The sequence below is a fragment of the Canis aureus genome, chromosome 25 (assembly GCF_053574225.1).
Source record: "Canis aureus isolate CA01 chromosome 25, VMU_Caureus_v.1.0, whole genome shotgun sequence".
NCBI lineage: Eukaryota > Metazoa > Chordata > Mammalia > Carnivora > Canidae > Canis > Canis aureus.
This window is the reverse complement of record NC_135635.1, coordinates 8216261-8241226: the sequence shown is the minus strand read 5'-3', so window position 1 is coordinate 8241226 and position 24966 is coordinate 8216261. Positions and strand designations below refer to the sequence as shown.

Genomic DNA, 24966 nt, shown 5'->3' with positions numbered 1-24966 from the left:
GGCAAAAGCATCATAAAAAGGAAGTCCTGGCCACTAAGATGATGTCAGTATAAAGAAAATGCCGGTACTAAGTTAATCACACAGAATAAATGTTTTTTTCTTTGGCTTACACAGAAAAAAATTTTTCACAGTCAAGGAGCCTAGAGGTCCAAGATCAAGGAGTCAGCAAGTTTTGTTTCTTCTGAGGCCTATGGTCCACAGCTTGTGGATAGCGCTGCTTCTCTCTGTTCTCAATGGTCTTTCTGCTGCCTGTGTGTTGTCTGTGTCCTAATCTTTTTTTTTTAATAAATTTATTTTATTTTATTTATTTATTCATGAGAGACACACACAGAGAGAGAGAGAGAGAGAGAGGCAGAGACACAGGCAGAGGGAGAAGCAGGCTCCATGCAGGGAGCCCGACGTGGGACTCGATCCCGGGACTCCCAGAATCATGCCCTGGGCTGAAGGTGGCGCTAAACTGCTGAGCCACCTGGGCTCCCCAAGAATAAATTTTTATTGTTATGAAATAACCTATCTGAAATCTAACTCGTTCTTGAAAATGAAAACTGCAAAACTGGGTAAATTAACAAAGTTAGTGACACCTCTCACCAAGGCTGAGGCCACACTTAGAAATTCCTCACTGTTCAATTTATCATCTATTTACTGAGGCTCGATGATGAAGGGATTTCAAAGTTTGAGAAAGGTCAGATTCAAGAATCTGAGGCAGCTTCACAGAAAATTCACATTTGGACCAGCCCTTGAAAAAGACATTTTTTTTTTTCTTATTCTAAAACTAATACATACCAGGGATTCTTCAGAACCAGGCCTTGCAAAAGAGATCCCACCACCCAAAACTGGGCCACTATTAGACTCTGGTGTACTTCCTCTCTCCTCTTCTTCTTTTTTCTTCATTTTCCTTTCCTGAGTTTTCTTTCTCCCTCTCTAGTTCCTTCTCTCCCCCCCCCTTTTTTTTAACATTGGGATTTTAGATTGTTTTTAACCTACTTTTCCTCATGTTGCATTACCTTATAAGCATTTTGGAGAACAGGTATCTTTTCTAAAACCACATTAGTTCCTTATTAATAAAGAATATAGGCTTTGGTAGAAAAATTAGAAGAAACATGCATGCAAAGGAAGGGGGGGGGCAAGTAAACAGAAAAAAGTCACCTGTTATGTCAGCAAACAGAGATGATCACTGTGTATATACTGGAGTATGACCTTCCGGGGCTCTTCTGTGCACATAGATATGGTGCCGAGCACACAGTAGGCACTCAATAAATATCTGTGAAATGAAAAGAGTACAAATAAAAAATAGGTCTACATTTACAAAAATGGAAATCATATCATAGAGTCTCGAAAACATTTCATTTTTTTTGCTTAACAAGATACGATCTCCTCTCCTGAGTTAGGTTGAGATAGTGAACACGGGGCTACACCATTGCTGCAAATGCTTGCTTATCTGCTGGACTGTGCTATAAGCTGACATCCAGCCCTTTCCATCTGTACAGCCACACTGCTTGGCAGACAAGTGACGGGGGGTGGGGGGGCACTGAGCTGAGACTTCTCAATGAAGGAGAACATGGTCAACAGCACAGGCAGGAAATGCAGGCTGAGTTCAAGAAGCAAAGAATGAGAGCTTCACTGAAATTACCGAGGCGATTATCAGACAACAGAATTAATTAAAAGGCCTACCAGGGTTATTGTGTGAAGATCTTGATGTTCGCCCAACCATAATTACAATCTCAATATTTATAATAGGCTGCAAATTAAAGGTTTTTTTTTAAAGAATTATTTATTTATTTATTTATTTATTTATTTATTTATTTATTTATGATAGAGAGAGAGGCAGAGACACAGGAGGAGGGAGAAGCAGGCTCCATACTGGGAGCCCGACGCGGGACTTGATTCCAGAACTCCAGGATCGCGCCCTGGGCCATAGGCAGGCGCTAAACAGCTGAGCCACGCAGGGATCCCCTGCAAATTAAAGTTTAATCGGTACAGAATATCTTTGGTCCTTTACCACAATCTCGTGAGGTACTCTTGAGCAAACATTATCTCGGTATGCCTATTGGTATACTTTACCAATAGTAAAATTAGAGCAACGTGAAATACGTAAGTCTCTACTCTTCATGGTGTTACATATCAAAGAAGATATACAGAGAAACTTGTCTGGCCTTACATTGCTTAAGCCCTATATAAGCGAGCAGACTATCCCATATAAGGTGACAGCATACCATAAAATATCTGCTAACTCTATGATAGAGCAAAGAATAAATCCAGAGGTTTCAGAGATATGCATGCCTACAGGTGTACGGAAGGAAGGAGGGAAGGAGGGAAGGAGGGAGGGAAGGAGGGAAGGAGGGAAGGAGGGAGGGAAGGAGGGAAGGAAGGAAGGAAGGAAGGAAGGAAGGAAGGAAGGAAGGAAGGAAGGAAGGAAGGAAGGAAGGAAAAAATAGGGCCTGGAGAAATCAGGAAAGAGTTTACAAAGTTAGGCCTTGAGCTGTATCTAAAAACAAGGAGACTTAGATGGGGGATTGGGAAGGCGTTACTTGTACTGGGAACAGCACATGCCAAATGTACACAGAACAGCCTTACACGACCATTCAGATGAACCTAGCTAGAGCAGAGGGAGCAAGGGACATGTTCTTGAGGAACAGAAGTTTTATAGGTTTGGTAAAAGCTGATTAAAAGACTGTAGGGGGGATGCCTGGGTGGCTCAATCGGTTAAGCATCCAACTCCTGATCTCAACTCAGGTCTTGATCTCAGGGTTGTGAGCTCAAGCTCCACACTGGGCTCCACATTGGGCATGGAGCCTACTTAAAACTAAACAAAATAAAATAAGATAAAATAAAATACTGTATAGGGAAAGCCAAACTATAAAGAATATATTGTAACTCGATGTCAAAAATCACTTCTTGGATGTGGTCTATGTATACAATGGAATATTCCTCAGCCATTAGAAACGACAAATACCCACCATTTGCTTCGACGTGGATGGACCTGGAGGGTATTATGCTGAGTGAAATAAGTCAATCGGAAAAGGACAAACATTATATAGTCTCATTCATTTGGGGAATATAAAAATTAGTGAAAGGGAATAAAGGGAAAGGAGAGGAAATGAGTGAAAATATCAGTGAGGGTGACAACACATGAGACACCTAACTCTGGGAAACGAACAAGGGGTAGTGGAAGGGGAGGTGGGCGGGGGGGTTGGGGTGACTGGGTGATGGGCACTGAGGGGGGCACTTGGCGGGATGAGCACTGGGTGTTATGCTATATGTTGGCAAATTGAACTCCAATAAAAAAAAAAAAAAGAAAAGAAAAAAATCACTTCTTGGGAAAAATACAAATTCAATTGCTTTCTAGTTTCTAGACTTTCTAGTGGATTGGCCTGCTCAGTATTTGTTCCTACTTCTTGTAGTCCAGTTCTATAGATGAGGGCAACTTGAGAGCTACATTTCCCACACTCTTTTGCAGCTAGGGTTCTAGGTCTGATACAGATTCCACCAATCAGAGAGCAAAGTGGTGGGAGCAAGGCATCCATTTGGCTGGTACAATTCTAGCAGGTGCAATACATGGCTCTGGAACCAACAACTGCAGCTATGGACTCCTGATCATCAGGTGTGGCTCAAATGATGTATTCCTGGAGCATGGAGCTGAGATAGTGAGAAACTGGCTTCATGGTTTCCTGGCTTCCTGATGGAGATGCAAGTGGCAGTTCCCTTAGCAGACTAGTTTTAAGTGGTGGTATTCCCATAATTATTCCTAGAGACCCAGCCTGCTCTGTCTTCTTTTCCAACAATTTTACAGGCACTTAATTGCCTGTATTAAATCCCTTACACTTACCATACATAGAAAAATCTCTGTTACATGCAACTAAACCCTGACTGATAGTCATTAATTTTATTCCCCCCACCCTTTTAAATGTTTTATCATGGGAACTTTTAAACATATACACAAGTAGATAGAATGGAATAAGGGACCCCCGTGAAACGACTTCAACAATTATCAATGCAGGCCAGTCTTACTGAAGTTTTACTTCCACCATCACAGAGAATTATTTTAAAGCAGATTTCAGACATCCTATCCCCTGTAAATGTTTCAGCACATATCTCTGAAGGAAAACTTTTATAAAACAATACCAGCAGATCACTATCAAGCCTAAAAAAATGACAAGAATTCCTTCCTATCAATAATATCCAGTCACATACACTTAATTTTAAAATTGTTATGAATCACTATTGGTTTTTTATTCTGTAAACTAATTAGATTAAACCTCTCCTAGCTCAACTGCTGAGAATCAATTATGGTAGTTAGGTCAGTAGTTTTGAGAAAGCATGAGGCCTAAGGCCAAAGATGCTCCTATTCTTCCCGCCATCTCTTCCCATAACTGAGCCGGTTTACCCATTTGAGATCTTTGGATCATCTGACTCTTAGATGGTGAAAATATCAATCTATGAACTGCTTTTCTGTTTCTCAAAAGGCCTCAAAGAGGCCCAAGAGGTTGACTAAAATGTCAAGTATTCTTGCTTTGGGCTAGGGTGCATTAACTTGGTGTGATAAGCCTAAATTCTGACCGGCAATTTTATATTTCTTTGAGTAATAAAACCAGGACATAAACTGATATATTAAAGTTGTAGGCAAAACTCATTAAACAGTATACTTACAATCTGAATATTGCATCGTATATAAATTATACCTCAGTTAAAAGCTTAGTGTATAGAAATACAACGGACTTCTGTGCACTGATTTTATATCCTGTGACTGCTGAATTTCTCTATCAGTTCTAGCAATGTTAGGGTGGAGTCTTATGGGTTTTCTACATAAAGTATCACATGTCATCTCTGAAGAGTGAAAGTTTGACTACTTCTTTGCCAATTTGGATGACTTTTATTTATTTTTGTTGTCTGATTGCTGAGGCCAGGACTTCCAGTACTGTGTTGAACAACAGTGGTGACAGTGGACATCCCTGTCGTGTTCCTGATCTTAGGGGAAAGGCTCTCAGTTTTTCCCTATTGAGGATAATATTCACTGTGGGTTTTTCCCATATGGCTTTTATGATATTGATGTATATTCCCTCTATCCCTACACTGCAGAGTTTTCATCAGGAAAGGATCCTGTATTTTGTCAAATCCTTTTTCTGCATCTATTGAGCAGATCATATGGTTCTTATCCTTTCTTTTATTAATGTGGTGTATCACACTGGCTGATTTGCCGATGTTGGACCACCCTTGTGGCCAAGGAACGAACCCTACTTGGTCATGGTGAATGATCCTATTGATGTACTGTTGGGGGATCCCTGGGTGGCTCAGCAGTTTAGCATCTGCCTTTGGCCAGAGGCGTGATCCTGGAGTCCCAGGATTGAGTCCCACATCACGTTCCCTGCATTGGGCCTGCTTCTCCCTCTGCCTATGTCTCTGCCTCTCCCTCTCTCTCTCTCTCTGTGTCTCTCATGAATAAATAAATAAAATCTTTTAAAAAAATGTACTGTTGGACCCAATTAACTAGTATCTTTGTGAGAGTTTTTGCATCCATGTTCATCAGGGATATTGGTCTGTAATTCTTTTTGGTGGGGTCTTTGGTTTGGGGATCAAGGTAATCCTGGCCTCATAGAATGCGTTTGGAAGTTTTCCTTCCATTTCTATTTTTTGAAACAGCTTCAGAAGAATAGGTATTCATTCTTCTTTAAATGTTTGGTAGAAGTCCCCTGGGAAGCCACCTGACTTCTGTCTGTTGGGAGATTTTTGATTACTGCTTTGATTTCTTTAGGGCTTATGGGTCTGTTCAGGTTTTCTATTTCTTCCTGTTTCAGTTTTGGTAGGTTTTTTTTTTTTTTCCTAAAGATTTTATTTATTTATTCATGAGACACAGAGAGAGAGAGCCTGCGTGGAGCCTGACATGGGACTTGATCCCGGGTCTCCAGGATCATGCCCTGGGCTGAAGGCGGCACTAAACCGCTGAGCCACCGGGGCTGCCCAAGTTTTGGTAGTTTATATGTTTCTAGGAATGCATCTATTTCTTTCAGATTGCCTAATCTGTTGGCATATAATTACTCATAAGATTCTCTTATAATTGCTTTTATTTCTGCAATGTTGGTTGTGAACTCTCCTCTTTCATTCATGATTTTATTTATTTGGGTCCTTTCTCTTTTCTTTTGGTAACTCTGTCTAGGGGTTCATTGATCTTACTAATTCTTTCAAAGAACCAGCTCCTAGTTTCATTGACCTGTTCTACTATTTTTTTTATTTTTATATCATTGATTTCTGCTTTGATCTTTATTGTTTCTATTCTCCTGCTGGATTTTGGCTTTATTTGCTGTTCTTTTTCCAGCTCCTTTAGGTGTTAGGTTAGGTTGTGTATTTGAGACTTTTCCTGTTTCTTAAGAAAGGCCTGTATTGCTATATACTACCCTATGACCCAGCAGTTGCACTATTAGCTATTTATCCAAAGGATATAAACATAGGGATTCAAAGGGGCACATGCACCCCAATGTTTATAGCAGCAATGTCCACAAAAGCCAAAATATGGAAAAAGTCCAGATGTCCATTGACAGATGAATGGATAAAGATGTGATACATATATACATATATGTATATATATCGCATACATACACACAATGGAATATTACTCAGCCATCTAAAAGAATGAAATCTTGCCATTTGCAACAACGTGGATGGAACTAGAGGGTACTATACTAAGTGAAATAAATCAGAGAAAGACAAATACCATATGATTTCACTCCTATGTGGAATTTAATAAACAAAACAGATGAACATAGGGGAAGAGAAAGAAAAATAAAATAAGACAAAGGCAGAGAGAGGGGCAAACCGTAAGAGGCTCTTAACTATATGAAACAAACTAAGGATCACTGGAGGGGAGCGGGGTGGGGGACGGGGTAACTGGGTGATGGGCGTTAAGAAGGGCACGTGTTGTAATGAGCATTGGGTGTTACATTCAACTGATGAATCACTAAGTTCTACATCCGAAACTAATAATATACTGTATGTTAATTGAGTTTAAATAAAAAAATTTTAAAGACCAAAAGCTTAAAATTGATACTTATAATCTTTGAAAAAGATCTTTGGGGGATGCCTGGGTGGCTCAGGGGTTGGGTGCCTGCCTTCGGCCCAGGGCGTGATTCCGGAGTCCCAGGATCAAGTCCCACGTTGGGCTCCCTGCTTGGGGCCTGCTTCTCTCCCTGCCTATGTCTCTGCCTCTCTGTGTGCCTCTCATGAATAAATAAATAAAATCTTTAAAAAAAAAAGAAAAAAGAAAGGAAAAGATCTTTGGGAAGTGGGAAATACTAAAAGAGGTCTTTGGTAATAAAAAGGCTAGGAGCCAAGAAGCAATCTCCAATTAAAGGTGTTTTCTCTCTTCTTAAGACTCATAGCTTAACCAAGTACAAGTGCTCTTAGCTCTGTTAGCATTTTTCTATCACTACTTCCTCTCCACGCACTTCCCTGACTTCCACCCATCACTCTCAGCTCCATATCTGGAAAGTGACCTTGTCTATAACCTTGAAATACCAGCCCCCAACCCGCCCGTTACTGCCAACAATCTGAACTTGCTCCTGTCCTCATCACTCCCCTGAAACCATGCTCAACTGGCAAATTCTGGCTCTACCGTTCAGGAGCTGTGGACTCTGGGCAAGTAGGTCAACTTCTCTTTGCCTCAGTTTCTGAATCTGTAAGACTACCCACCTCATACAGTCATTATAAAGATTCCACGCTCGGATCCATGGGCAGCACCTACAACAGGCCTGGCCTGGGTCTCGAAGGCTACTGTAGCTATACTTGCTACTCCTGCTACCACTTCCTAATCAAGACAAGTGGCCTTTTCTGGGTTCTCATTCTCTCCAACGCCTTCCAGGCAGGCAGGGAGCATTGCTTCTTGGACTCCAACTTGCTCCTAAGCACTGCCTCTGGGCCTCCTGGGCCAGCCCCCTTCCTTCTCCCGCCTGCAGTGTAGGGGTCACTCCTCCAGCATACACTCTGAATTCTTTCCTTTCTAAGGTTTCAAGCCTGTAGTGTCAGATTTCAGCCCACAAAGGCATCTTCCAGACGTTTTCCCCAGTCTTTTTCATTTGCTAAAACTAGCATTCCTCTGCATTATGAAATAGGCTCTCCCTCATAAATACTACTTGGTAATAATCAAGTCACTTAACATGTCACATGTTTCTTCATCTGTAAAATGAGAAGGCTGGAGGGAGAGAGGATCTCTCAGGTTCCTTCCTGTTCAGAAAAATTTCCACAAATTCTTTTTAGACGCCAGCTGCCCGCTGGACTTCTCCATGTGGATGCTTGCCATTACTTCAAACCCCACATGCTTAGTTGAACATATCACTGACCTCACACGTCGGCTTTGCTATTCCTGTTAAAGATAATGTTCTTTTTCCTCATCACTCAGACTTGGAGCCCGGGTATGGCTTTAATGCCGCTAAATATCTAATCAGTCACCAAGCCCCATCAACATTCTTTCATAGTCCCCTCCTGCCCCTTATTCCCCTCTGCCCACAATCCTAACTCACTTTCCTCCATGCTACCTGCTGGCCCTACCCTCTCTCCCCTACAGAGGCAGGTTGTTCCTGAAAACCTGTGTCTGGCACATTCCTCTTCTCTTCTTGCCAATCATAACTTCCCAGCGTCTACAGGATGAAGCCTAATCTCTGGAATCTTCCAAAGCAATCCTAGATTGCTCATAACTAGCTCTTTAATTTGCTCTCCCATGACATTCCTCCTGGGCCCTCCATTCCCTCAATGGATCTAGTCTTAGGCAGTTTTCTGCTTTGTTCACACCATTTCTTTGACCCCGAACTGCTCCCCTCCCCCTTCCCATGAAGTCCACTCCTCTGGAAGTATAACATTGCTTTCAAAGCCCAGCTTGTTTGCTTTCATGCTCTTTTTAAAAAATTCAAATCAGGGCAGCCCCAGTGGCTTAGCGGCTTAGCGCTGCCTTCAGCCCAGGGTGTGATCCTGGAGACCCAGGATAGAGTCCCATGTCGGGCTCCCTGCAGGGAGCCTGCTTCTCCCTCTGCCTGTCTCTCTCTCTCTCTCTCTAATAAATAAATAAATTTTTTAAAAAATTTCAAATCAAACTTCTCTGTGATAGCTTTCTCCAATGACCAACCCATGAGTATGTACCTGTGATGAATTCTTTCAACATTTTTGTATAGATTACTCATTGGCCTGTACAAGGGTTTTCATATAGGTTAACAATCTTTTTATGTACTTATCATCTTCCCTAATTACAATCTCAACTTCTTGAGGATAGGGACCATAGACCTGATAGCTCCCTTAGCAAATAGTATTAGCAAATATGTTAACAATAACAGTGATGACTAAATTTAAAGAGCAAGCTATGATCATCTGTCTGCAGAAAACATATCAGTGATCCTCACACACTTTCCCTGGAAAATAAAATAGAAGCGGGAAGATAAAGGAAGCAAGATGAATGCCCCTTTCCATGAAGTCTGCCACTTAATTCCTTTCACATTTAATCTGGGTATGTGAGAATTATGTGGAAATACATTTAAAACTGTGCGGTACTATATAAACGGGAGGTATTTATCATTAACCAAGGTTAATGCCATGATATGATACGCAAAGAGAATGCAAGAGCCAGGGGAGGGAGAAGCAGACTCCTCGCTGAGCAGACCTACAAGACTGGCCTCAATCCCAAGATGCCAGGATCGATGCCAGGATCAATGACCTGAGCTAAAGGCAGACTGAGCCACCCAGGTGCACCCCATATTCAGACGTTTCAGAACTACTCTGATTTCTCTAAGACCGAAAATACTGATAAACTCCAAGAGTTGGTGAAGTCAATCTGTAACTTTCTATATAGGACAAACTGTATATCACATTTGTTTAAAAAAATCCCCTTAAAACTTTATTTAATGAGAACAGTGAGTGTATTTGAGCAGTGTGGATACCACAAAACTAAAAATCTTTCTTATCAACTGAAAATTTGTAGATTTAAATAGTTACAAAGGGCAGAGTTTAAATGTTTAAAAAAAAATAGTTACAAAATGCAGAGTTGAAAACAGCCTGGAATAGTTCAGCTTTTGAGAAAATTATCTTTCTTTGCATATATATGTTTTTGCTCTAATGATATATTTTTTAAAGATTTTATTTATTCATTCATGACAGACACAGAGAGAAAGAGAGAGGCATAGACACAGGCAGAGGGAGAAGCAGGCTCCATGCAGGGAGCCTGACATGGGACTGGATCCCGGATCTCCGGGATCACACCCTGGGCTGAAGGCGGCGCTAAACCGCTGAGCCACCAGGGCTGCCCTCTAATGATATTTTTGATCAAGAACTGCTGTTGAGGGGAGCCTGGATAGCTCAGTTGGCTAAGTGGCTGCCTTCAACTCAGGTCACGATCCTGAAGTCCTGGGATGGAGCCCTGCCTCAGTCTCCCTACTAGTGGAAAGCCTGCTTCTGCCTCTCACTCGTTCTCTCTCTCTCTCTCCCCCCACCCAATCTCAAATAAATAAAATCTTAAAAAAAAAAAAAAAAGGAAAAAAAGGACTATTGTTGAACTAAAAACACTGGATGGAATTTTCTTTGTTTTTAAGGCTTAGCTAAGTTATGACAGCTAGTGCCCAACAAACTATTCAAGAAAGAACAGAAATAATAAGAAATTTAAAGCATCACAAAGTGGTGCATATAAAGAGGATCATTTATTAAAAAATTACACATATGCCTTTGCCTGAAAATAGAAAACATAATAAAACACACTATAGGGATCCCTGGGTGGCGCAGCGGTTTGGCGCCTGCCTTTGGCCCAGGGCGCGATCTTGGAGACCGGGGATCGAATCCCACATCGGGCTCCCGGTGCATGGAGCCTGCTTCTCCCTCTGCCCGTGTCTCTGCGCCCCTCTCTCTCTCTCTGTGACTATCATAAATAAATAAAAATTAAAAAAAATTAAACACACTATATACCCCAATACCAAATGATGTAATAATCCTTGGACAAGTTTTTCTTCCCTCTAGGCCTGTTTTCTCACCTTAAACTAGGAAGTTCTTTTTTTTTTTTTTAAGATTTTATTTATTTATTCATAAGAGACACAGAGAGAGAGGCAGAGGGAGAAGGAGCTTCCATGCAGGGACCCCGATGTGGGACTCGATTCCAGGACTCCAGGATCATGCCCTGAGCCAAAGGCAGACGCTCAACCACTGAGCCACCCAGGCGTCCCAAACTAGGAAGTTCTGATTAACCAATGCTCTCTCAAAGATCTCCAGTCTTAAGGCCCTCTGAATTTATAATGCTATCGAGTGTTTCCTAATGGATCACTTTCAGAGACAAGAAACGGGCTTGTGGACAAATCTTCTGAATAGGTGACTTAGGCTAGAAGTCCTCAGTTCCGGATACAGATACAGGAATCACTTCAAGAGTTAAAAAAAAAAAAAAAAAAAATTGCCTAACACACACCAATTTCTGATTTAATTGGTCTATGGTGGGATCGAGCATGGATAGTTTAAATGCTCCCCAGGGGATTCGAATGTGTAGCCAGGACTAAGGTCTACAGATGCAGAGCAAGGGTTGCAAGTGCCACCACAGCCTGGATATGGGAGACAAATGGGCAAGGCAGATGAAGCATAAGGAACTGGAGAACACATATCCCACCTATTTCAGTAGGAATAAGCCAGATCTTTCTACTGTTTGTTTTTTTTTTCCTAAGAAATGCCTGAAATCCAGATTTTAAGTGAATATCCGAAGTTTAAATATTGACAGCTAATTCCAAACAATTTTTTTAAAAGTCTAGGTCACATAAAATGTACCCACATGCTTTATTTGGCTTTATAGCCAGTCGTGTGCAAGCTCAACTAGACGAGTTCCATAAACCAAATACAACTTTTTCTCTGTGCTCTGTCCTTGTCTCTTCTACTCAGAGCTTCCTCCTCCCTTACCTGGGTCAGACCCTATCCTTTTCCTTTTCCTTTCCATTGTCTGTTTCTTTTCCAGTCTTCTTCATCACTCCTAAAAGATGGAAACTGAGATCCACACATTAAATCTTTATGTGGCCCTGACTGTATCAGTGGGCAGGATTGTATATACCTGGGAAAATTCAGGCTGTAAATTGTAATCTAAGGCTGTGGCTCCCTGATGTCAACAACAGGCTGGTTTAGTCAAAATCAAGGGAAAAGTCACTCAAGGTCACAGCTCTGCATTATTTAGACTATATCAAACAACATATGGAGCTCTTCATTTAATTTCTGGCTTTTTTTTTTTGTTTGTTTGCTTTAAAATCTAAGTCACTGTAATTAGAATCACCCTGAGTGTTTTAAAGAAAAAAAAAAAAGTCCCAAGTCTGGGCTCCACCCCAGGCCAACTAAATCTGAAGGTCTGGAAATGGAGTCTGGGCATTGGTAGCTTTTAAAAGACTCCGAGTGGGGGGCAACTGGGTGGCTCAGCTGGTTGAACGTCTGGCTCTTGGTTCCAGTTCAGGTTGTGATCTCATGGATCATGGGATTCAGGCCTGTACCGAGATCTGGGCTTAGCAGGGAGTCTGCCTGGATTCTCTCCCTCTGTCCCTCCCACCTGCTTGCTCACTCTTCTTTTTTTTCTCTCTCTCTCTCAAATAAATATTTTTAAAAATAAATGAAAAATAAAAATATAAGACCCCAAGGAGGTCTAATGTGAAGCCAGAGTTGAGAATCACTAATCTGAACTTGTGCCCTAAGGCTGTGGATTAGCAGCACATTTAACTCAAGATGATTATCATCTTGAGTACTTCTTTGAAGTTGTTCAAGGATTTCCTCAGCTCTGTTCTCATTGTATCTGCACAACTCTGTGGGTTAGGCAGCTTGGACACTATTTATTAGCGCTGGACGGATGAGAAAATGAGGCATAAAAACGTTAAATGATTTGCCCAAGTGCACCCAGCTTATTAGTGGCAAAGGCACACTGTAACTTTACCAGGTAAACTGAGGCAGAGTTCCTTGATCGTAAGCCTGGTTCTTGCAAAATTTCCCCAAAACATGGTGCCCCCCTGATGACTGAATTCCTTTACTGTTATTAAGTAGCCCTAACACGTAGGTGGTCACTAGAAAACCAATGACTATAATATGATCAGATTTTAGAAGCAAGCGTAACAGCGCTTTTAAAAGACGTAATTTAGGGTCAGTGGTCCAAGGTGCCTTTTTCTGAAGTCTGTGATGCGATTTTGAAAATACTTACTTCTACACACATCCTTTTCCCGCCCCCACACCACCTTTCATAGTTTCCATTAAGATGTTATTTTCAGAAAAGTATTTTAAATGATTAAATATGCACAGAATACCAGAGGTAAGGGGAACTTTACTGATCAACTTTCCCACCACTTCTGATAAATGAGAAACCTTAAGTCCTTTTTTAATACAATATATATGGAGTGCTGACATGGTGCCCAGCACTTCACACACGTTATCTTAATTAAATATTCAGGATACCTCAAGAAGATAGGGACCACTACCACCACCATCACAATTACCTTCATTCCCATTTAACAAATGAAAAAACAAAGCCAGGGGCGCCTGGATGGCTTAGGGGTTGAGCAGCCGACTCTTGATTTCGGCTCAGGTCGTAATCTCAGGGCCATGAGACTGAACCCCACATCCAGCTCCCAGCTCCACACTCAGTGGGGAGTTTGCTTGAGGATTCTCTCTCTCTCCTCCTCTGCCCCTCCCCCAGCTCTCTCTCTCTCAAATAAATCAATAAAATCTTTTAAAAAGACAAAACAAAAACACTAAGGTTTAGAGATGCTAAACAAGCCCCCATGTCCCTGGGCTGGTTGGTAAGTTGAAACTCAGTATTTACTTTTTTTTTTTAATAATGTGTTCTGAATTATTATTTTTAAAATTGTATTTATTCATTCATGAGAGACAGAGAGACAGAGAGAGAGAGAGAGAGAGAGAGGCAGAGACACAGGCAGAGGGAGAAGCAGGCTCCATGCAGGGAGCCTGATGTGGGACTCGATCCCGGGACTCCAGGATCAAGCCCTGGGCCGAAGGCAGGAGCTAAACCATTGAGCCACCCAGGGATCCCCTCAGTATGTACTTTTAACTCGAAGCCTGTGGCCTTATCTCCTGCCTTCCGTGACCTGGAGTGACAAAAGTGCAAAAAGTAAGAGATACATCCTTATGAAAATGCTAAGAGATGATCAGTGAACACTTTATTTGAAGGGGGAGAAAAGTGACACTCAGGCTAGGCCTTCACAAATACACAGGATTACAGGAGGCATTCCAGTCCAGAATCAACACCGGTGCTGAAGCAGCAAAGTGACAGGGAGAGCACAGGGTAAACTGTGAGAAAGATGGAAAGAGATGAGGCATCAGACCGTGGAGGGTCCTGAGCTGACTAGCTAAGAAATGGAAACTTTAATTTTAGGTGACGAGAACCCCCTGAAGGTTTTTAGAAGCAAAGTCACTAAAAAATGCAAACCGAGTTTAAGAAATACAGATCCATGGAAGCCTGGAGACTGATTAGGGAGCAGGGGCTTGATACCCGAGCAGATCAACTAGAAAGTTGTTACAGCTCATTAATTCCCTGCTCCACTCTTAATCACGTGTTGTGTCTGCAGGAAGCACTGGTTTCTTCAGAGCACCCCCATGTCTGTTTCGTGATCCTTGTATCCCAACACACTACTTGCATTGCCATGTCTAAGACTGGTGACAGGGACCTGAACTTGGGGCAGTGGGAATGTAGATGAGAAGACAGGTTTGAGAGGCATTAACAAGGGCCTGGTAAGTGCTCAGAAGAGGGAGGAGAGTAAGAGGGAAAGAGAAGCAGAAAGAAAGCTCTCACATTTTCACTTGGGAGAAAGGGAAACAAATAATGTGATATAGAAAGGAAGAGATGATGGGGCACCTGGGTGGCTCAGTGGTTGAGCATCTGCCTTTGGCTCAGGTCATGATCCTGGAGATCTGGGATCAAGTCCCACATTGGGCTCCCTGCATGGGGCCTGCTTCTCCCCCTGCCTGTGTCTCTGCCTTTCTCGGTGTCTCTCATGAATAACTAAATAAAATCTTAAAAAAATAAAAAAAATAAAGGAAGGGATGGTCAACAGTCGCATAAAGAAGTGAATGAGATGGCTAAGGTCTCAAGCCAAGAGGCATTTCTTAAGCAGCTACTCCATGCTGGGCATTAGGGGAACAATTATAAGACTGGTTTTTGCCCTCAAGCGTCATCCAGGGGGAGGAAAATACCCGACAAGAGCAGCCAGATGCCTGGCCTCCTAGTCTCTGGACAAACCTCACCCTCCCACACAGATCCTGCTAGACGGTCATCTATTTCAAGCACCTTCCCCCATCATGTGATCCTGTTTTATGTCTTCATTCTGCTAACACACACCTGAAATTCATTATACGTGCATTTATCGTCGGTTTCCTCTAGGAAAAGGGAAACAGAAACAGGAACTTTAGTTACATATAATAAGTCCTCAAGTAGGAAATATTTATTGAATATTTGGGGGCAGGAGGGGAAGTGAATAAACCACATCAAGGTTTTAAGATCTCAAACCAGACTAGGCAAGTTTCCTAAATACCTTAAGGAGACATGCTGAGAATTGATGTGACTGAGAGGGGCAAAGCCATTTTGAGGTTGGGGCCCGAAGCAAAATCCAGGATCGGTGGCTCCTCTGGGCTGTTTCACATAGATTTCAGGAGTACCCGCCCCGCAGTGAGATGTTTTAACAATGAGGCCAGCCAGCCACCTAGCTCAGGTTTTATTTCCGCGGTCCTGACGTCAGAAACAGCACAAGTTGCTACCCAGTTTTTTCTATCAAGGTGACAAATTACAGCCTGGCTGTACCCTGCAGTCTGCAAACCACTGCTTTATTCCCTCCTCCCCCTGACATTAAAAAAAAAAAAAAAAAAACTCCACTGCAGAGATGTCAAATCCCCTTCGCGTACAAATAAATACCGTTTCTTCGCGCTTGGGGTCCCTTTCACTCTTAGCTACGCGCGGCGCCAGGGATTAGTCTGAGAAAGTGCGCGATCCCGGGGGCGGGGAGGCTTCCACCCGAGACGCGGCGCCCCGAAACGGGGGTCCGCGCCGCAGAGCGAGACACAAAGGGCTCCCGACGGGGGAGCCCCACCTTCCCAAGCCCGAGACGGCCCGTGGAGGCGCCCCGAAACGCGCTGACGCCGTGACCGCCAAATTCCTTTTGCCGCCATCCGCTCCTGTGCATCCTCTGATCGCAGTTCACCCCAAACCCGGGGTGGGGGGGGCGACTCCGCAGGGCAGCAGCGCCCGGGCAGCCCCGTGACCTGCGGGGTCCCCGCGGGTGCGGAGGAGCCGGGCGCTCGGGGCGCGCTGGGGGGGGCGCGGGCGGGGGGCGCCCCAGGGCGCGCGCCGGGGCGGCGGAGCGCAGGATTTCCTCCCGGCGCTGGCGCGGCGAGTTCAAAAGGCCCTTTTGTGGCAACGTTTAGGGACGCGAGCGCGGTGCCGGGGAGGAAGGAGGAAGGGGCGCGGCGAGGGGAGGCGAGGGCGGTCCGCGCCCGGGCCCCGCGCGGGGCGGCCTTTTGTTCGCCAGCTCCCCGAGCAGCGCTTCTCGTCCTCGCCCTCCTCCCGTTGTAAAGCGCCTCGTGGGGCGGGAAGCGACCGTGAATCACCGCCCGCGTCGCCAGCCCCCCTCCCCCCGGAGCCCCCCGACGCGGCGCCGCCGAGGGAGGGGCCCAGCCCGAGGAGGGGGCCGCAGGCGAGCTCCCGGGGGCCGGCTCGGCCCCGCCGCACGCGCCCCGCGCGCCGCACCACCTGCCCTCCAACGGCCCCGCGGGCGCAGGAAATCCCCCCGAAAAGCCCGGACCCCGCGTGCGTAACGGCGGAGCGCCCCGGCCCCGCGCGGCCCGGACCCCGCAGCCAGATCCCGGCGGCGCTCGGCCGCCGCGCACACGCCCGCCGGCTGAGCCACGGCCCCGCACAGGTGCAGGAGGGGAGCCCCGGGCTGGTCCCGAGCGAGAGCCGCGCTCCCCGCCGCCGCCTCCCGCGCCGCGAACTCCCTTCCCTCCCGGCCGCCGCCCGCTCGCCCGCCCCCCGGCCCCCAAAGCGAAGTCGCCTCACCTCGGGCACTAAAGGGGAAAGCGGCCAGAGGAGGCCGGGCGTCCGCCCTTCCGGGGTGCCCCGGGCCGAGGGCCGGCCTCCGTGCGAGGTCGGGGCGCCGGGCGCGCGGGCGGCGGCGGGGGTCGCGGCGGGCTGCGCGGGGAGGCCCGGCGTGCGCGGCGGATCTCCGCGGAAGGTGAAGGGCGGAGGCTCCCGGCGACCTTCAGCGGCGCGGCGTGGCCGCCCCAGCCCGCGCTCTCGGGCTCTCCTCCTCCTCCTCCTCCTCCTCCTCCTCCTGGGCCCGATTGCATCAGAATCTCCCCCACCGCCAACCCCCACCCCACCCCACCCCCACCCCAGCCCGCTCGCCAGCCTCGCACTTACACGCGCGCGCTCGGGCTCGGAGGGTCCCGGGCCGCAGTCATTCTCCCACCGGCGCGGCGCGGCGCCTCGGCGCATCCATGGCTCGTGACGGCTCCGAGGGGGGGAAAGTCAGGCCATTCTCCGCGCGCCGCCGCCTCCCCTCCCGCGCGCCCGCCCCTGAGCCCGAGCCGCGTGTCACCGCGCCGAGCCCCGTCACATGGCGACTCCCCGCGGGCCCCGCTGGCCGCTCGCAGAGGGTGCGGCGACCGCGCGTCGGGGAAGGGGCGGCGGGCGGGGGCGCGGGGCGGGGGGCGTGTGCGGGGCGCCCTGGCGGCGGCACCGGGCACGGCGGCGGCGCGCAGCCCGGACACCTGCCCACGCCCCCCTGGGGTCGGCGGCGGCGGGGCACCGGGGGCCCTCGGGGGCGCGAGTGGGAGCGGCTGGGGGGCGGCTTTCGGGGCACGCCGGGGAGGGGGGCGCCGCGGGCAGCTCGCAGCGCGTGGGTGCGGGGCTGGCTCCGGGGGCCGGGGAGGCCGCGCGGCGGGCGGGCCGAGCGGGGCGCACGGGCGCCCCTGCAGCCCCTTTGTCCCCGGCCCGCAGCTGGGGCGCCCCCCTCGGCCGACCCCGCGGCCGCCGCCCGCCTGCCCGCCCGAGCCCCGTGCGCGGCGCCGGCTCCGGGGGCCTGGGCGCGACCCGCCGAGCCGGGAGCGCGCACCTGCCCGCGCGCCGCGGGGCCCGCTCCCCTCGGCCTCGGCCTGGGCCTCGGCGCGGACCCTTCCCGGGCGCCCCCCGGCCCCGAGGTTGGGTTTTCCTGAAAATGGCGCCCGGAGGTCCCACCTGCGCCTCCGCCAGCTGCGCCGCGGTCACAAAGCCAGTTTGCGGGCTGGGGACGCGAGCTCTCCATGGGCAGGGATCGCGCCGTCCCCGTGTTCCATCAAAACAGGAAAGGGAAGGTGAATCATCGCTCAGATTAATCTACCTGGAGCGTCTCCGGCGGGCGCATGGACCGGCCCCCGTAGTGGAGTGGCCACCAATCGCTTTATTGAAAAAAAATGTTAATCACGTCTGGAAAAGTGAGAGGACACCCCACCATTCAAACCCCTGGTAATTCAAAGTCTCCCCCCCCCCCCCCCCCGCCCACTGCATCCCCCCAAATGGCAGCAAATGGCAATAGCCATTCACTGGGCAGTAGCTTCCTGAGAAGGCACGTCGGTGAATGAGCTTGAGAAATGGAAAATCCAGGGGAGCGAAATGATGGCAGCTCACCTCAGGCCTGCGTTCAAATTCTGCCTCTGACGTGGTGGCCTCACCTGCTTCACTTTTGTCCTAGTCCTGTTTTCCCGACTTGCACAACAGAGGGTTAATTGTACCCGCAGCACGGGAATATTCTACAGGTCTTCAAAGAGCTGGTTCCAACCCCCTGTCCTTTCCTGGAGGAAGCTAATGTGGTATGGAGTTAATTTTTTTTTTTTTAAGTGATTTTAAGTAGTGTGCACCTTTGCGCGACACAATGATTCTAATAAATAAGGACAGAAATCTGAACGGGCAGCGTAGGTAAACTGTGAGCATAGTTCCAAAGGCTGTTGAAATCTTTGCCTTATTAGGCAGGATGTATGTTCATCACTATTTGTTTGGAGAGAATCTGATTTTAAGCTCATCCTTCCATTGTCTGCTGGTTTCTAGGCACCCGAAAGACTGCAGTTTTTACCGAGCGTTTTTTTGAATTGGATTCAGGAGTGATGGAACTGCTACTCCTCTCCAGCTACCGTGCTATGAACTTTACAAGTAAATAGTATCTCATTTAATCCCTCCAACCCGCTCCATTAGGTCCTGTCCTCTCTGTATAAACAAGAAAGTAGGTTCAAAGAGGCGGAATTGGCTCTGTTCGCTCCAGACAGAACACAGTGCAAGGGGGGGAGCCTGGAAGTGATTCCTGAAAATCTATGCTCAAGTCTTTTAAACCGTGACACTGCGGCCTTTTGCGAGCAGACACTCTTGGTCCTCGGGTTGAGAAGGAGCTTCAGCCCTCATCTGGATATGAGTTGACAACCTAGAAGGAGAGTGTAAGTAAGCATGAACGAGGCTGAAAGAAGGGTTGCTCCTGCGTGGGGAACTGGGGGTGGGGGGCCGGAGTGGGGGTGCCCAGATCAACTTCCTGCTCTCTGCAGTGTATGTGTTTTTTTTTTTTAATTTAATTTATTCATTTATTTATTTATTTTTCAAAAAGATGCTATTTATTCATGAGAGACAGAGAGAGAGAGAGGCAGAGAAGCAGGCGGAGAGAGAAGCAGGCTCCATGTGGGGAGCCCAATGAGGGACTCCATCCCAGGACTCCAGGATCATACCCTGGTCTAAAGGCAGGCGCTCAACCACTAAGCCACCCAGGTGTCCCAATTTTATTTATTTATTCATGAGAGACACAGAGAGAGAGAGAGAGGCAGAGACATAGGCAGAGGGAGAAGCAGGCTCCATGCAGGGAGCCTGACGTGGGACTTGATCCCGGGTCTCCAGGATCACACCCGGGACTGAAGGTGGTGCTAAGCCACTGAACCACCCGGGCTGCCCAGTGTGTGGTTTTCTTTAGGATTGCTTGTAGTGAGACTTCCTTTCAGTAGCTCAGCACTTAAACCCATTGCATGAAAGGGGGCAAAGGGTGTTGTGATGACAACCTCCCCATTCACTGGGCTGAGACATAAGCAGCAGGATAAGCACTTTACAGATGGGTTCTTTTTCTTTTTTCTTTTTTTTTCTTTTTTTCTATTTGTTTATTCATGAGAGACCCAGAGAGAGGCAGAGACACAGGCAGAGGGAGAAGCAGGCCTGATCCTGGGACTCCAGGATCACACCCTGAGCCAAAGGCAGATGCTCAACCGCTGGGCCACCCAGGTGTCCCTACAGATGGTTTCTTACCTAATCCTTACAACATTCCTAAAAGGTGCCGACCATCCAAACTCCTGATTCAGACACTGAGGAAATTATCCTAAGGTCTAACTGGCCCATCTAGCTCTAGAATCCTGAGCTGATTCCAAAGCTGATTCTCTGTGTCTAGGTCTAAAATGTTGCCCAATGTGAAAACAACCCTCTTTGGAGGGCCGAGGGGTGGGACAGGTCCCAGGTCCCTGTGCCTTCTGGTGGGAAACCACTGGCCTGTTTCCAGAGAATCCAGGGTGTCAGTTTGCTCTATAATGGGTTTGTGAAAAAAAATAATAATAAAATAAAATTAAAAAAAATATATAATGGGTTTGTGAACTCCAAGGGCTTTGTTGTCGATAGTGTCTAATGTTCCCAAAATGGTACAAAGGTAGTCAGGACACACTCACAGGTTGTACTGTGGACTGCTCCAGGAAACCAAGAAAATGAAAATTCTGTGTCTGCTCTGAATGTGATGTTGAGGAAGGAATCTACTGTGAAAGGAGAATTGAATCACCTGGGGTCACCTGGAAGTTTTCTGGTAGCCCCATAGGTCCTTTCTGTTTGGTTCCAGGAGGGACGGGTAGCTTTGTGAAGAAAGATCCCCAAGGAGGATTCAGCCTAAACTTAAGTCACAGCTGCTCTCAATGCAGCTTCACCGTGTCCTCACCTGGCTTGCACTCGCTCCCTGGGTGGGTTGCCCGGCAGGATAGCTAGAAGGGTCACCACTAGCTGTGCACTTACGGAGAAACTGTGCTTTCTCCGTGCATCTTCAAAACTTTCCAAATACATCTGGCCCAATACTAGCAGACATCTTGTGGATGAATCTTGAGTCATAGGATTAATACTATCTTCTGAATATGTCGCTTTTCCTTTTAATCTACAAAGGACTATTTCAGGACAGTCTGAATTTTAATAATGATAAAAAATAGAAAAGTCGACTGGTGAGGTTAATTCAGAATAAGTGTCCTGTACATTTTCTACTTGTAACAGAAGCAGTTCAGCCATCTGTGAACAAAACTTACCTTATTAGGAAATAAGTTATTTATTCTGAAATTGGTTTTTTTTAATCCCTATTGATAGGATCTACTCTAAAATCACTGATGATCTTTGAAATTACTGGTTCTTCTTTTGACTGATGTAATCGCATTTCTTGGCCTGATTAACCCTTTTTTATCATTCTTGTTCTTTGGATCATATCCATAGATGCCAATATTTTGGTACTAGGAGTTAAACAGCCGCAGCAAAAAGTAATTTGCCATTAAAGGCGTTCCCAGTTGTCCTGGCCATCTTTCTCCAGACACGTGGCACTATGAGAACTAACCTTTCTCCATAGCACTGTGACAGACAGATCCTACTGTCCCTTCTTCCAGCACTGAGATGAACATTCTACCTCGCTGGATTTGTAGTTGATTGGTCCTGGCAGGAGGTCAACAATCCCCACTCTAAGCTGAATGTAAATTAAAATCCCAGAGTGAGCCTCTTTAAAGGTGTCTATTGTCTCTGATTTGGGCCCAGGCCAGCTTTGTAGGGTCATTTATTTGTTTCATCTCTTAGGGGAGCAGGGAGTAGGGTTCATTAAGTATTGCGACTGTATGGCAAGATAAAGAACCAGGGCTGATGACCAGTCCTGAAAGTTTGATGTCAAATTTATCTGACATTTAGGCATCATTGTACAGGTCAACTGTGACTGTATTTCCCTAGCTTGTTGCCGCATGGGGTAATAATACCCATCTCATGGTCAAATGAGTCAGTGTCTACAGAATACTTACCATAATGCTTGCTTGGGGCATAAGTGCTCAGTAAGTGGTATTTGTTTATTATTTTCACACTTTGCAGAAAAAAAAGCATGCGGCACTGACTGTTCAAAGCCTGAATTTAGGGGCACAATGTGTACTTTACTGTCCTCACCCCATACTGAGTATCAAGCCCACGCCTCTACTCCCATTTCATTCACCACTGTGGTAATGGGGAGAGAGATGGTATTAGAGAATAGTTAGCTCTCCATTTCGGCTCTCAACCTTATCTTTAAGGTGAGAAAGGGAAGTTTGGGATCTACCCAATAATGTATTAATTAAGAAGTAGAAGTGTTCCAGAGTAGTGTAGCATCTTAGCATGTACTTACTAACGGTGCCGGTGGAAATTGGCACAACTTTTTGTAAAGCAGCAAACTAGGTGTTTGAGTGTGGGCTCTGGGCCAGATTGCCTGAGTTCTAATTCTGATGCCACAGCCTATTAGCTCTGTGACCTTGGGCAAGTTACTTAATGTCTCCGTGCCTCAGTGTCCTCATCTTTAAAACAGAAGTGAACCAGGGCAGCCCTGGTGGCGCAGCGGTTTAGTGCCGCCTGCAGCCCAGGGTGTGATCCTGGAGACCCTGGATCGAGTCCCACGTCGGGCTCTCTATATGATGCCCTCTGCCTGTCTCTCTCTCTCTCTCTCTCTCCCTGAATAAATAAGTTTTTAAAATCTTAAAAAAAAAAAAACCAGAAGTGAACCATAATACCTACCTCATAAGGTTAGGTGAAATGTGTATGTCAATAAACTTAAGAGAGTTCACAACATATCTTAAGTATTCAACAAGTAATGAAAATTGTTACTGGAAAACAGTTTGGCAGTAAGTTGAAGGAACTTAGATTTCATCAGTGTCACTTCTGAGAAACTGCACCCTAAATATAATATGCAAAGATGTCACTACTAGCGCAGAGGGCATGGACACAGGCTTTAGAATCACACAAGTAAAGGTCAAAGGCATGTTTCCAAACATTCATTTTTTCCCCCAAGTATTCGTTTAAAGCAAGGATGACATAAATTCATAAATGACAAATTGAAATAAAATGCTCCCGTGGCTAGGCAGAGCTATAAACCCTCCATAGCCCTTAGAGATGCTTTGGGAAACAGGATACAGAGCTGACTATTCCTTTATTCTAATCCAATGTGATCCTTCTTTCTTTCTTATCAGTTTGGGTATCCAAACGCAAGAGAGCTGGAGAGAGGATCTGCATCCAAGAGTGAGAGAAAGGAAAGTGATAGAGAAGTGGTTGAAAGACACCAGGGAAAGATAAGAAAGACAAGAAAATGAGAAAATGAATGACAAGATCAGGAGGCAGGAACATCTGAAACAAGTCGGAAATGCTTGGCATGGAACTATCAGGGCAGGACTAGAGCTGGGTCATCCCAGGGTGTTGGAGGCTCTCCTGACGCTCTTTGATGCTGCAGTCTCACTGGGGGGAAATGCAGCTTTTGCCTTTTCTGATGAAAAGATAGCTTCGAAATGGAGGGGCTGCTTTTTGTTTTTATTTCATGTTATTTTATTTTTTACTGCAGGCAGTTCTTAGGGGGAAGAATCCTATTCATTACTTGAGTAGAGTAACATGCTTTACTAAAATAAGTTTCTATTCTAAATGATTGTTCTTAAAATAGGAGATACCCAGAAATATCCATTTTGAAGGACTCTTTATTCAGTTTATTTTAGGCATATGAAGCTACTTCATAATCACAAAGGGGGTAATTTAACAAGAGATGTAAAACTGATAGTCTTGTGTTGTACATATTTATGGTTATTTATACGATGTATATTTATACACATATAGTTATTTATACACACGTGAATAAAATGCTCAAAGTTCTTTAATCAAATGTAACATGTCCAAGATTGAGCTCATCATTTCTTCCCCCAACCCAAAGTCTTCTCCTCCAATAGACGCCATCTTGGGAAAGAGCACCATCATGGGCACAACCACTCAAGCCAAGAGAAGGGGAGTCTCTTGGCTGTCTCCTTCACTCTTCACATTGAATTCATTAATTCTTTGAATTAACATTTACTAAGTGCCAGGTATTTTTTTAAGATTATTTATTTATTCATGAGAGACAGAGAGAGAGGCAGAGACACAGAGGGAGAAGCAGGCTCCATGTGGGGAGCCTGATGTGGGACTCGATCCCAAGACTCCAGGATCATGACCTGAGCCAAAGGCAGATGCTCAACCACTGAGCCACCCAGGCGTCCCAGTGCCAGGCATTTTGCTGGTCTTTCATGGAGCTTGGAGTTAGAGTGGGAGGCCAGTATTCCTCAGATGATCTTGGCAGTGGATGTAAAAATTACAGATGGAGAGGAATGCTCCGAGGAAAAGAACTCAGAGTATGATTCTGTGAGAGTGACAGAGGAACATGCACCAGCCTGGGAGTCAGGAAGGCTCCCCCGAGGACAAGAGCCTTGTTTGGATTCTGTCCTCTTTATGCTAAGGGTTTGAACAGGGAAAGGGTAATGGACATGGTCCAGTGTGCATTTTCAAAGGAATAATCTCCAGTCCCATTGCTCCACCGCTTAAATATTTCTGCATCTGTTCCATCTTCTCCATCCTCCTGGCTATCACTAGCATGAGCTTCCATCAATTCACTCCTGGCCAACTTCTCTCCCAAGGATGTTGATTATGTACTGAATCATTAAAAGCACCTGATTATACTTACTCAACATGATATGTACATGTACATATTAGTCAGTAACATATATGTATTACTGTCCCATTTATTATATACATTAAAAACATTGCCCCAAGTTTTTAACAATTAATAGGATTTTGCATTTTATATTTATTTAACAATATTTTGTTCTATTACTAAAATATATTCCTAATTATTACTAAAATGTTAACATTTTAATGGGATATATTTGATTCAGTGTACCTTATTT

At 46.0% G+C, this 24966-nt stretch overlaps 1 protein-coding gene and 1 long non-coding RNA gene across 8 annotated transcripts in view; one reads left to right on the top strand and one right to left on the bottom strand.

Moving 5' to 3' along the window:
- The window catches only part of SLC38A1 (solute carrier family 38 member 1), a 69965-nt gene extending 51607 nt beyond the window's left edge, over positions 1 to 18358 (bottom strand). For 2 of the 7 annotated variants that reach the window (XM_077870346.1, XM_077870344.1), the window contains exons 1-2: positions 18206 to 18358; positions 1147 to 1261 (exon numbers count right to left, since the gene is read on the bottom strand). The gene's annotated coding sequence lies outside the window, so the exon portion shown is untranslated. Of the gene's footprint in view, positions 1 to 1146; positions 1262 to 17026; positions 17169 to 17389; positions 17563 to 18205 lie in introns of those variants that run through there. The other 5 variants (XM_077870348.1, XM_077870345.1, XR_013363898.1 and 2 more) reach the window with 4 other exon arrangements.
- Positions 16825 to 23917, top strand: LOC144296948 (uncharacterized). Its single transcript, XR_013363899.1, has 3 exons — positions 16825 to 16889; positions 19052 to 19431; positions 23239 to 23917. It is a non-coding gene; the product is annotated as an uncharacterized LOC144296948 (long non-coding RNA).
- The last annotated feature ends 1049 nt before the right edge of the window (positions 23918 to 24966 follow it).